Here is a 12,993-nt window from a genome sequence, read left to right as displayed (position 1 = left end):
ACCCTAACCCTAGCTCCAAGCCTGACCGTGAACAATAAACCTCACCTGCAGCCTGAACCCTGAGGCCTACCCTAACGATAAACCACGCCCTGCAAAAACACCGCCCCCTAACACATATCCGTACCCCAATCTCGACCCTAGGCCTCACCAGGAGCCTAACCCTAACCCTAACTCGAACCCTTATCCTTAACACTAAGCCTCACCCGCAGCCACAACCCTCAGCCCTACCCTAACGATAAGCCGCGCCCTGCAACACACAGCCCCCTAACACGTATCCGTACCCCAATCTCGACCCTAGGCCTCACCGGGAGCCAAACGCAAACGCTAGCTCCAACCCAGACCCTGAACCCTAAGCCTCACAGGACGACTGAACCCTGAGGCCTACACTAACGATAAGCCGCGCCCTGCAACGCACAAGCCCCATAGCACGTATCCATACCCCATTCTCGACCCGAAGCCTCACCGGGAGCCTAACCCTAACCGTAGCTCCAACTCTGACCCTGAACCGTAAGCCTCACCCGCAGCCTGAACCCTGAGGCCTCCGCTAACGATAAGCCACTCTCTGCAACGAACACGCCCCCTAACACGTATCCGTACCCCAATCTCTGCCTTTAGCCTCACCGGTAGCCTAACCCTAACCCTAGCACCAACTCTCACCCTGTACAGTAATCCTCACCTGCAGCCTGAATCCTGAGGCCTAACCTAATGATTAGCGGCGCCCTGCAATGTACACGCCCCCTAACAAGTATCCGTACCCCAATCTCGACCCTAGGCCTCACCGGGAGCCTAACCCTAACCCGAGCACCAACCCTGACCCGGAAACCTAAGCCTCATCCGCAGCCTGAACCCTGAGGCCTACTCTAATGATAAGCCGTGCCGTGCAACTCACACGCCCCCTTACACGTATCCGTACACCAATCTGGACCCTAGGCCTCACCGGGAGCCTAACGCTAACCCTAGCTCCAACCCTGACCCTGAAACCTAAGCCTAAACGGAAGACTGAACCCTGAGGACTACCCTAACTATAAGCCGTGCCCTGCAACGCACACGCCCCCAAACACGTATCCCTACCCCAATCTCGACCCTAGGCCTCACCGGGAGCCTAAATCTAACCTTAGCTCCAAACCTGACATTGAAACCTAAGCATGAACCACGGCCTGAACCCTGAGGTTTAACCTAACGATCAGCCGTGCCCTGCAATGCACACGCCCCCTAACACGTATCCGTACCCCAATCTCGACCCTAAGCCTCACCGGAATCCTAACCCTAACCCTAGCTCCAACCCTGACCCTGAACGCTACGCATCACCTGCAGCCTGAACCCTGAGGCCTACGCTAAGGATAAGCCGCGCCCTGCAACGAAAACGCCCCCTAACACCTATCCGTACCCCAGTCTCGAACCAAGGCCTCACCGGGAGCCTTACCCTAACCCTAAGTCCAAGCTTGACCCTGAACAATAAACCTCACCTGCAGCCTGATCCCTGAGGCCTACCCTAATGATAAACCACGCCCTGCAAAAACAACGCCCCCTAACACATATCCGTACCCCAATCTCGACCCTAGGCCTCACCAGGAGCCTAACCCTAACCCTAACTCGAACCCTTATCCTTAACACTAAGCCTCACCCGCAGCCACAACCCTCAGCCCTACCCTAACGATAAGCCGCGCCCTGCAACACACACCCCCCTAACACGTATCCGTACCCCAATCTCGACCCTAGGCCTCACCGGGAGCCAAACGCTAAGGCTAGCTCCAACCCAGACCCTGAACCCTAAGCCTCACAGGACGACTGAACCCTGAGGCCTACACTAACGATAAGCCGCTCCCTGCAACGCAGAAGCCCCATAGCACGTATCAAAACCCCAATCTCGACCAGAAGCCTCACCGGGAGCCTAACCCTAACCGTAGCTCCAACTCTGACCCTGAACCGTAAGCCTCACCCGCAGCCTGAACCCTGAGGCCTCCACTAACGATAAGCCACTCCCTGCAACGAACACGCCCCCTAACATGTATCCGTACCCCAATCTCGGCCCTTAGCCTCACCGGAAGCCTAACCCTAACCCTAGCACCAACTCTCACCCTGAACAGTAATCCTCACCTGCAGCCTGAATCCTGAGGCCTAACCTAATGATTAGCGGCGCCCTGCAATGTACACGCCCCCTAACAAGTATCCGTACCCCAATCTCGACCCTAGGCCTCACCGGGAGCCTAACCCTAACCCGAGCACCAACCCTGACCCGGAAACCTAAGCCTCATCCGCAGCCTGAACCCTGAGGTCTACTCTAATGATAAGCCGTGCCGTGCAACTCACACGCCCCCTTACACGTATCCGTACACCTATCTCGACCCTAGGCCTCACCAGGAGCCTAACGCTAACCCTAGCTCCAACCCTGACCCTGAAACCTAAGCCTAAACGGAAGACTGAACCCTGAGGACTACCCTAACTATAAGCCGTGCCCTGCAATGCACACGCCCCCAAACACGTATCCCTACCCCAATCTCGACCCTAGGCCTCACCGGGAGCCTAAATCTAACCTTAGCTCCAAACCTGACCTTTAAACCTAAGCATGAACCGCGGCCTGAACCCTAAGGTTTAACCTAACGATCAGCCGTGCCCTGCAATGCACACGCCCCCTAACACGTATCCGTACCCCAATCTCGACCCTAAGCCTCACCGGAATCCTAACCCTAACCCTAGCTCCAACCCTGACCCTGAACGCTACGCATCACCTGCAGCCTGAACCCTGAGGCCTACGCTAAGGATAAGCCCCGCCCTGCAACGAAAACGCCCCCTAACACCTATCCGTACCCCAGCCTCGAACCTAGGCCTCACCGGGAGCCTTACCCTAACCCTAACTCCAAGCCTGACCCTGAACAATAAACCTCACCTGCAGCCAGAACCCTGAGGCCTACCCTAACGATAAACCACGCCCTGCAAAAACAACGCCCCCTAACACATATCCGTACCCCAATCTCGACCCTAGGCCTCACCAGGAGCCTAACCCTAACCCTAACTCGAACCCTTATCCTTAACACTAAGCCTCACCCGCAGCCACAACCCTCAGCCCTACCCTAACGATAAGCCGCGCCCTGTAACACACACACCTCTAACACGTATCCGTACCCCAATCTCGACCCTAGGCCTCACCGGGAGCCAAACGCTAACGCTAGCTCCAACCCAGACCCTGAACCCTAAGCTTCACAGGACGACTGAACCCTGAGGCCTACACTAACGATAAGCTGCGCCCTGCAACGCACAAGCCCCATAGCACGTATCAAAACCCCAATCTCGACCCGAAGCCTCACCGGGAGCCTAACCCTAACCGTAGCTCCAACTCTGACCCTGAACCGTAAGCCTCACCCGCAGCCTGAACCCTGAGGCCTCCGCTAACGATAAGCCACTCCCTGCAACGAACACGCCCCCTAACATGTATCCGTACCCCAATCTCGGCCCTTAGCCTCACCGGAAGCCTAACCCTAACCCTAGCACCAACTCTCACCCTGAACAGTAATCCTCACCTGCAGCCTGAATCCTGAGGCCTAACCTAATGATTAGCGGCGCCCTGCAATGTACACGCCCCCTAACAAGTATCCGTACCCCAATCTCGACCCTAGGCCTCACCGGGAGCCTAACCCTAACCCGAGCACCAACCCTGACCCGGAAACCTAAGCCTCATCCGCAGCCTGAACCCTGAGGCCTACTCTAATGATAAGCCGTGCCGTGCAACTCACACGCCCCCTTACACGTATCCGTACACCTATCTCGACCCTAGGCCTCACCGGGAGCCTAACGCTAACCCTAGCTCCAACCCTGACCCTGAAACCTAAGCCTAAACGGAAGACTGAACCCTGAGGACTACCCTAACTATAAGCCGTGCCCTGCAACGCACACGCCCCCAAACACGTATCCCTACCCCAATCTCGACCCTAGGCCTCACCGGGAGCCTAAATCTAACCTTAGCTCCAAACCTGACCTTGAAACCTAAGCATGAACCGCGGCCTGAACCCTGAGGTTTAACCTAACGATCAGCCGTGCCCTGCAATGCACACGCCCCCTAACACGTATCCGTACCCCAATCTCGACCCTAAGCCTCACCGGAATCCTAACCCTAACCCTAGCTCCAACCCTGACCCTGAACGCTACGCATCACCTGCAGCCTGAACCCTGAGGCCTACGCTAAGGATAAGCCGCGCCCTGCAACGAAAACGCCCCCTAACACCTATCCGTACCCCAGTCTCGAACCTAGGCCTCACCGGGAGCCTTACCCTAACCCTAACTCCAAGCCTGACCCTGAACAATAAACCTCACCTGCAGCCTGAACCCTGAGGCCTACCCTAACGATAAACCATGCCCTGCAAAAACAACGCCCCCTAACACATATCCGTACCCCAATCTCGACCCTACGCCTCACCAGGAGCCTAACCCTAACCCTAACTCGAACCCTTATCCTTAACACTAAGCCTCACCCGCAGCCACAACCCTCAGCCCTACCCTAACGATAAGCTGCGCCCTGCAACACACACCCCCCTAACACGTATCCATACCCCAATCTCGACCCTAGGCCTCACCAGGAGCCTAAACCTAACCCTAGCTCCAAGCCTGACCCTGAACAATAAACCTCACCTGCAGCCTGAACCCTGAGGCCTACCCTAACGATAAACCACGCCCTGCAAAAACAACGCCCCCTAACACATATCCGTACCCCAATCTCGACCCTAGGCCTCACCAGGAGCCTAACCCTAACCCTAACTCTAACCCTTATCCTTAACACTAAGCCTCACCCACAGCCACAACCCACAGCCCTACCCTAATGATAAGCCGCGCCCTGCAACACACACCCCCCTAACACGTATCCGTACCCCAATCTCGACCCTAGGCCTCACCGGGAGCCTAACCCTAACCCTAGCTCCAAGCCTGACACTGAACAATAAACCTCACCTGCAGCCTGAACCCTGAGGCCTACCCTAACGATAAACCACGCCCTGCAAAAACAACGCCCCCTAACACATATCCGTACCCCAATCTCGACCCTAGGCCTCACCAGGAGCCTAACCCTAACCCTAACTCGAACCCTTATCCTTAACACTAAGCCTCACCCGCAGCCACAACCCTCAGCCCTACCCTAACGATAAGCCGCGCCCTGCAACACACACACCCCTAACACGTATCCGTACCCCAATCTCGACCCTAGGCCTCACCGGGAGCCAAACGCTAACGCTAGCTCCAACCCAGACCCTGAACCCTAAGCCTCACAGGACGACTGAACCCTGAGGCCTACACTAACGATAAGCCGCGCCCTGCAACGCACAAGCCCCATAGCACGTATCCATACCCCAATCTCGACCCGAAGCCTCACCGGGAGCCTAACCCTAACCGTAGCTCCAACTCTGACCCTGAACCGTAAGCCTCACCCGCAGCCTGAACCCTGAAGCCTCCGCTAACGATAAGCCACTCCCTGCAACGAACACGCCCCCTAACATGTATCCGTACCCCAATCTCGGCCCTTAGCCTCACCGGAAGCCTAACCCTAACCCTAACACCAACTCTCACCCTGAACAGTAATCCTCACCTGCAGCCTGAATCCTGAGGCCTAACCTAATGATTAGCGGCGCCCTGCAATGTACACGCCCCCCAAACAAGTATCCGTACCCCAATCTCGACCCTAGGCCTCACCGGGAGCCTAACCCTAACCCGAGCACCAACCCTGACCCGGAAACCTAAGCCTCATCCGAAGCCTGAACCCTGAGGCCTACTCTAATGATAAGCCGTGCCGTGCAACTCACACGCCCCCTTACACGTATCCGTACACCAATCTCGACCCTAGCCCTCACCGGGAGCCTAACGCTAACCCTAGCTCCAACCCTGACCCTGAAACCTAAGCCTAAACGGAAGACTGAACCCTGAGGACTACCCTAACTATAAGCCGTGCCCTGCAACGCACACGCCCCCAAACACGTATCCCTACCCCAATCTCGACCCTAGGCCTCACCGGGAGCCTAAATCTAACCTTAGCTCCAAACCTGACCTTGAAACCTAAGCATGAACCGCGGCCTGAACCCTGAGGTTTAACCTAACGATCAGCCGTGCCCTGCAATGCACACGCCCCCTAACACGTATCCGTACCCCAATCTCGACCCTAAGCCTCACCGGAATCCTAACCCTAACCCTAGCTCCAACCCTGACCCTGAACGCTACGCATCACCTGCAGCCTGAACCCTGAGGCCTACGCTAAGGATAAGCCGCGCCCTGCAACGAAAACGCCCCCTAACACCTATCCGTACCCCAGTCTCGAACCTAGGCCTCACCGGGAGCCTTACCCTAACCCTAAGTCCAAGCTTGACCCTGAACAATAAACCTCACCTGCAGCCTGAACCCTGAGGCCTACCCTAATGATAAACCACGCCCTGCAAAAACAACGGCCCCTAACACATATCCGTACCCCAATCTCGACCCTAGGCCTCACCAGGAGCCTAACCCTAACCCTAACTCGAACCCTTATCCTTAACACTAAGCCTCACCCGCAGCCACAACCCTCAGCCCTACCCTAACGATAAGCCGCGCCCTGCAACACACACCCCCCTAACACGTATCCGTACCCCAATCTCGACCCTAGGCCTCACCGGGAGCCAAACGCTAAGGCTAGCTCCAACCCAGACCCTGAACCCTAAGCCTCACAGGACGACTGAACCCTGAGGCCTACACTAACGATAAGCCGCTCCCTGCAACGCACAAGCCCCATAGCACGTATCCAAAACCCAATCTCGACCCGAAGCCTCACCGGGAGCCTAACCCTAACCGTAGCTCCAACTCTGACCCTGAACCGTAAGCCTCACCCGCAGCCTGAACCCTGAGGCCTCCGCTAACGATAAGCCACTCCCTGCAACGAACACGCCCCCTAACATGTATCCGTACCCCAATCTCGGCCCTTAGCCTCACCGGAAGCCTAACCCTAACCCTAGCACCAACTCTCACCCTGAACAGTAATCCTCACCTGCAGCCTGAATCCTGAGGCCTAACCTAATGATTAGCGGCGCCCTGCAATGTACACGCCCCCTAACAAGTATCCGTACCCCAATCTCGACCTTAGGCCTCACCGGGAGCCTAACCCTAACCCGAGCACCAACCCTGACCCGGAAACCTAAGCCTCATCCGCAGCCTGAACCCTGAGGCCTACTCTAATGATAAGCCGTGCCGTGCAACTCACACGCCCCCTTACACGTATCTGTACACCTATCTCGACCCTAGGCCTCACCAGGAGCCTAACGCTAACCCTAGCTCCAACCCTGACCCTGAAACCTAAGCCTAAACGGAAGACTGAACCCTGAGGACTACCCTAACTATAAGCCGTGCCCTGCAACGCACACGCCCCCAAACACGTATCCCTACCCCAATCTCGACCCTAGGCCTCACCGGGAGCCTAAATCTAACCTTAGCTCCAAACCTGACGTTTAAACCTAAGCATGAACCGCGGCCTGAACCCTAAGGTTTAACCTAACGATCAGCCGTACCCTGCAATGCACACGCCCCCTAACACGTATCCGTACCCCAATCTCGACCCTAAGCCTCACCGGAATCCTAACCCTAACCCTAGCTGCAACCCTGACCCTGAACGCTACGCATCACCTGCAGCCTGAACCCTGAGGCCTACGCTAAGGATAAGCCGCGCCCTGCAACGAAAACGCCCCCTAACACCTATCCGTACCCCAGTCTCGAACCTAGGCCTCACCGGGTGCCTTACCCTAACCCTAAGTCCAAGCGTGACCCTGAACAATAAACTTCACCTGCAGCCTGAACCCTGAGGCCTACCCTAACGATAAACCACGCCCTGCAAAAACAACGCCCCCTAACACATATCCGTACCCCAATCTCGACCCTAGGCCTCACCAGGAGCCTAACCCTAACCCTAACTCGAACCCTTATCCTTAACACTAAGCCTCACCCGCAGCCACAACCCTCAGCCCTACCCTAACGATAAGCCGCGCCCTGCAACACACACCCCCCTAACACGTATCCGTACCCCAATCTCGACCCTAGGCCTCACCGGGAGCCAAACGCTAACGCTAGCTCCAACCCAGACCCTGAACACTAAGCCTCACAGGACGACTGAACCCTGAGGCCTACACTAACGATAAGCCGCGCCCTGCAACGCACAAGCCCCATAGCACGTATCCAAACCCCAATCTCGACCCGAAGCCTCGCCGGGAGCCTAACCCTAACCGTAGCTCCAACTCTGACCCTGAACCGTAAGCCTCACCCGCAGCCTGAACCCTGAGGCCTCCGCTAACGATAAGCCACTCCCTGCAACGAACACGCCCCCTAACATGTATCCGTACCCCAATCTCGGCCCTTAGCCTCACCGGAAGCCTAACCCTAACCCTAGCACCAACTCTCACCCTGAACAGTAATCCTCACCTGCAGCCTGAATCCTGAGGCCTAACCTAATGATTAGCGGCGCCCTGCAATGTACACGCCCCCTAACAAGTATCCGTACCCCAATCTCGACCCTAGGCCTCACCGGGAGCCTAACCCTAACCCGAGCACCAACCCTGACCCGGAAACCTAAGCCTCATCCGCACCCTGAACCCTGAGGCCTACTCTAATGATAAGCCGTGCCGTGCAACTCACACGCCCCCTTACACGTATCCGTACACCAATCTCGACCCTAGGCCTCACCGGGAGCCTAACGCTAACCCTAGCTCCAACCCTGACCCTGAAACCTAAGCCTAAACGGAAGACTGAACCCTGAGGACTACCCTAACTATAAGCCGTGCCCTGCAACGCACACGCCCCCAAACACGTATCCCTACCCCAATCTCGACCCTAGGCCTCACCTGGAGCCTAAATCTAACCTTAGCTCCAAACCTGACCTTGAAACCTAAGCATGAACCGCGGCCTGAACCCTGAGGTTTAACCTAACGATCAGCCGTGCCCTGCAATGCACACGCCCCCTAACACGTATCCGTACCCCAATCTCGACCCTAAGCCTCACCGGAATCCTAACCCTAACCCTAGCTCCAACCCTGACCCTGAACGCTACGCATCACCTGCAGCCTGAACCCTGAGGCCTACGCTAAGGATAAGCCGCGCCCTGCAACGAAAACGCCCCCTAACACCTATCCATACCCCAGTCTCGAACCTAGGCCTCACCGGGAGCCTTACCCTAACCCTACGTCCAACCGTTACCCTGACTCCTAAGCCTCACCCGGAGCCTGAACCCTGAGGAATACCCTAATGATAAGCCGCGCCCTGAAACTCACATGCCCCGTAACATATATCCGTTCCCCAATCTCGACCCAAAGCCTCACAGGGAGACTAAACCTACCTCTAGCTCCAAACATGACCCTGAACCCTAAGTCTCACACGCAGCATGAACCCTGAGGCCTACCCTAAAGTCAAGCCCCGCCCTGCAACGCACACGTCCCTTAACACGTATCCGTACCCGAATCTCGACCCAAAGCCTCACCTGGAGCCAAAACCTAACTCTAGCTCTAACCCTGACCCTGAACAATAAACATCACCTGCAGCCTGACTACCCTAACGATAAACCGCGCCCTGCAACAACAACGCCCCCTAACACATATCCGTTCCCCAATCTCGACCCTAGGCCTCACCTAGAGCCTAACCCTAACCCTAACTCCAACCCTTATCCTGAACACTAAGCCTCACCCGCAGCCACAACCCTGAGCCCTACCCTCACTATAAGCCGCGCCCTGAAACGCACATGCTCCGAAACACGTATCCGTACACCAATCTCATACCTAGGCCTCAGAGCGACCCTAACACTAACCCTAGATCCAAGCCTGACCCTGAAACCTAAGCCTCACCCGCAGCCTGAACCCTGAGACCTACCCTAACGATAAGCCGCGCCCTGCAACGCACACGCCCCCTAACACGTATCCATACCGCAATCTCGACCCTTAGCCTCACCCGGAGCCCAACGCTAACGCTAGCTCGAACCCTGACCCTGAACCTTAAGCCTCTCAGGAAGACTGAACCCTGAGGCCTACACTAATGATAAGCCACGCCCTGCAACGCACACGCCCCCTAACACGTATCCGTACCCCAATCTCGACCCGAATCCTCACCGGGCGCCTAAACCTATCCCTAGCTTCAACTCTGACCCTGAACCCTAAGCCTCACCCGCAGCCTGAACCCTTAGGCCTACCCTAATGATAAGCCACGCCCTGCAATGCACACTCCCCCTAACACGTATCCATACCGCAATCTCGACCCTAAGCCTCACCGGGAGCCTGACCAAAACCCTAGTTCCAACCATGACACTGAACCCTAAATCTCACCCGCAGCCTGAACTCTGAGGCCTTCCCTAACGATAAGCCTCTCCCTGCAAAGAAAATGCCCTGTAACACATATCCCTACCAGAATCTTGACCCTAGGCCGCACTGGGAGCCAAACCCTTACCCTAAGTCCAACCGTTACCCTGAACACTAAGCCTCATCCGCAGCATGAACCCTGAGGCTTACCCTAACGATCAGCCGTGCCCTGTAATGCACATGCCCCCTAACACGTATCCGTACTCCAATCTCGACCCAAAGCCTCACCGTGAGCCTAACCCTAACCGTAGCTCCAACTCTCACCATGAACGATAAGCCTCAAACACAGCCTGAACCCAGAGGCCTACCCTAACAATGACTCACGCTCTGCAACGAACACGCCCCCTAACACCTATCCGTATCCCAATCTCGGCCCTAAGCCTCATCAGAAGCCAAACCCTGACCCTAGCTCCAACTCTCACCCTGAACAGTAATCCTCAACTGCAGCCTGTATCCTGAGGCCTAACCTAATGATAAGCGGCGCCCTGCAACGAACATGCCCCCTAACATGTATCCGTACCCCAATCTAGACCCTAGGCCTCACCGGGAGCATAACCGTAACCCGAGTTCCAACCCTGACCCTGAAACCTATGCCTCATCCGTAGCCTGAACCCTGAGGCCTACTCTAATGATAATCTGTGCCGTGCAACTCACACGCCCCCTTACACGTATCCGTACCCCAATCTCGACCCTAGGCCTCACTGGGACCCTAACGCTAACCCTAGGTCCAACCCTGACCGTGAACACTAAGCCTAACCGGAAGACTGAACCCTGAGGCCTACCCTAACTATAAGCCACGCCCTGCAACGCACAAGCCCCCTAACACGTATCCATACACCAATCTCGACCCTAAGCCTCACCGGGAGCCTGACCAAAACCCTAAATCCAACCCAGACCCTGAACCCTAAGCCTCACCCGCAGTCTGAACCCTGAGGCCTACCCTAACGAGAAGCCTCGCCCTGCAAAGAAAACGCCCAGTAACACATATCCGTACGCCAATCTAGACCCTTGGCCGCACTGGGATCCTAAACCTAACCCTAAGTCCAACCGTTACCCTCAACCCTAAGCCTCACCAGCAGCCTGAACCCTGAGGCCTACCCTAACGATAAGCCACGCCCTCCAACGCACACGCCCCCTAACACGTATCCGTACCCCAATCACGACCGTAAGCCTCACCGGTAGCCTATCCCTAACCGTAGCTCCAACCCTGACCCTGAAATCTAAGCCTGACCAGAAGCCCAATACCTGCGTCCTACCCTAACGAGGAGCCACGCCCTGCAATGAACACGCCCCCTAACACGTATCCGTACCCCAATCTCAACCCGAAGCCTCACGGGGAGCCTAAACGTATCCCTAGCTCCAAACCTGACCCTGAACACTAAGTCTCACCCACAGCCTGAACCCTGAGGCCTACCCTAATGTTAAGCCGCGCACTGCAAGGCACACGCCCCTTATCACGTATCCGTACCTCAATCTCGACCCAAAGCCTCACCGGGAGCCTAACCCTAACACGAGCTCCAACCCTGACCCTGAAACCTAAGCCTGAACCACAGACTGAACCCTGAGGCCTAACCTAATGATAAGCGGTGCCCTACAACGAACATGCCCCTTAACAAGTATGCGTACCCCAATATCGACCCTAGGCCTCAACGGGAGCCTAACCCTAACCCGAGCTCCAACCCTGACCATGAAACCTAAGCCTCATCCGCAGCCTGAACCCTGAGGCCTACTCTAACAATAAGCCACGTCGTGCAACTCACACTCCCCCTAACACGTATCCGTACCCCAATCGCGAACCTAGGCCTCACCGGGAGCCTAACCCTAACCCTAAGGCCAACCCTCACCCTGAACATGAAGCCTCAACCACAGCCTGAACCCTGAGACCTACCCTAACGATAAGACGCGCGCTGCAACAAAAACGACCCCTAACACGTATCCGTACCCCAATCTCGAGCCTAGGCCTCAGCGAGAGCCTAACACTAACCCTTCGCCAACCATGACCCTGAACCCTAAGCCTCACCTACAGACTGAACCCTGACGCCTACCCTAACGATAAGCCACGTCCTGCAACAAAAACGCCCCTAACACATATCTGTACACCAATCACGACCCTAGGCCTCACCGGGAGCCTAATCCTAACCCTAAGTCCAGCCCTTACCCTGAACCTTAAGCCTCACCTGCAGCCTGAACCCTGAGGCGTACCCAAACGATAAGCCGCGCAATGCAACGCACACGCCCCCTAACACGTATCCGTGCCCCAATCTCCACCATAGGCCTCACCAGGAGACAAAACCTAACCCAAGCTCCAACCCTGACCCTGAACCCTAAGCCTCACCCTCAGCCTGAACCCTGAGGCCTACCCTAACGATAAGCTGCACCAAGCAACGCACACGCCCCCTAACACGTATCCGTACCCCAATCTCGACCCTAGCCTTAAGCGGGAGCCTAACATAACCCTAGCTCCAACCCTGACTCTGAACACAAAGCCTCACCCGCAGCCTGAACCCTGAGGCTTACCCTAACGATAAGCCGCGCCCTGCAACACACACGCCCCCTAACACGTATCCTTACCACAATCTCCACCCTAGGCCTCATCGGGAGCCTAACCCTAAACCTAGCTCCAACCCTGACCATGACAACTATGCCTCACCCGCTCCCTGTA

Source organism: Kogia breviceps, chromosome 7 (genome assembly GCF_026419965.1).
Source record: "Kogia breviceps isolate mKogBre1 chromosome 7, mKogBre1 haplotype 1, whole genome shotgun sequence".
Lineage (NCBI taxonomy): Eukaryota > Metazoa > Chordata > Mammalia > Artiodactyla > Physeteridae > Kogia > Kogia breviceps.
This window is presented reverse-complemented; position numbering follows the sequence as displayed.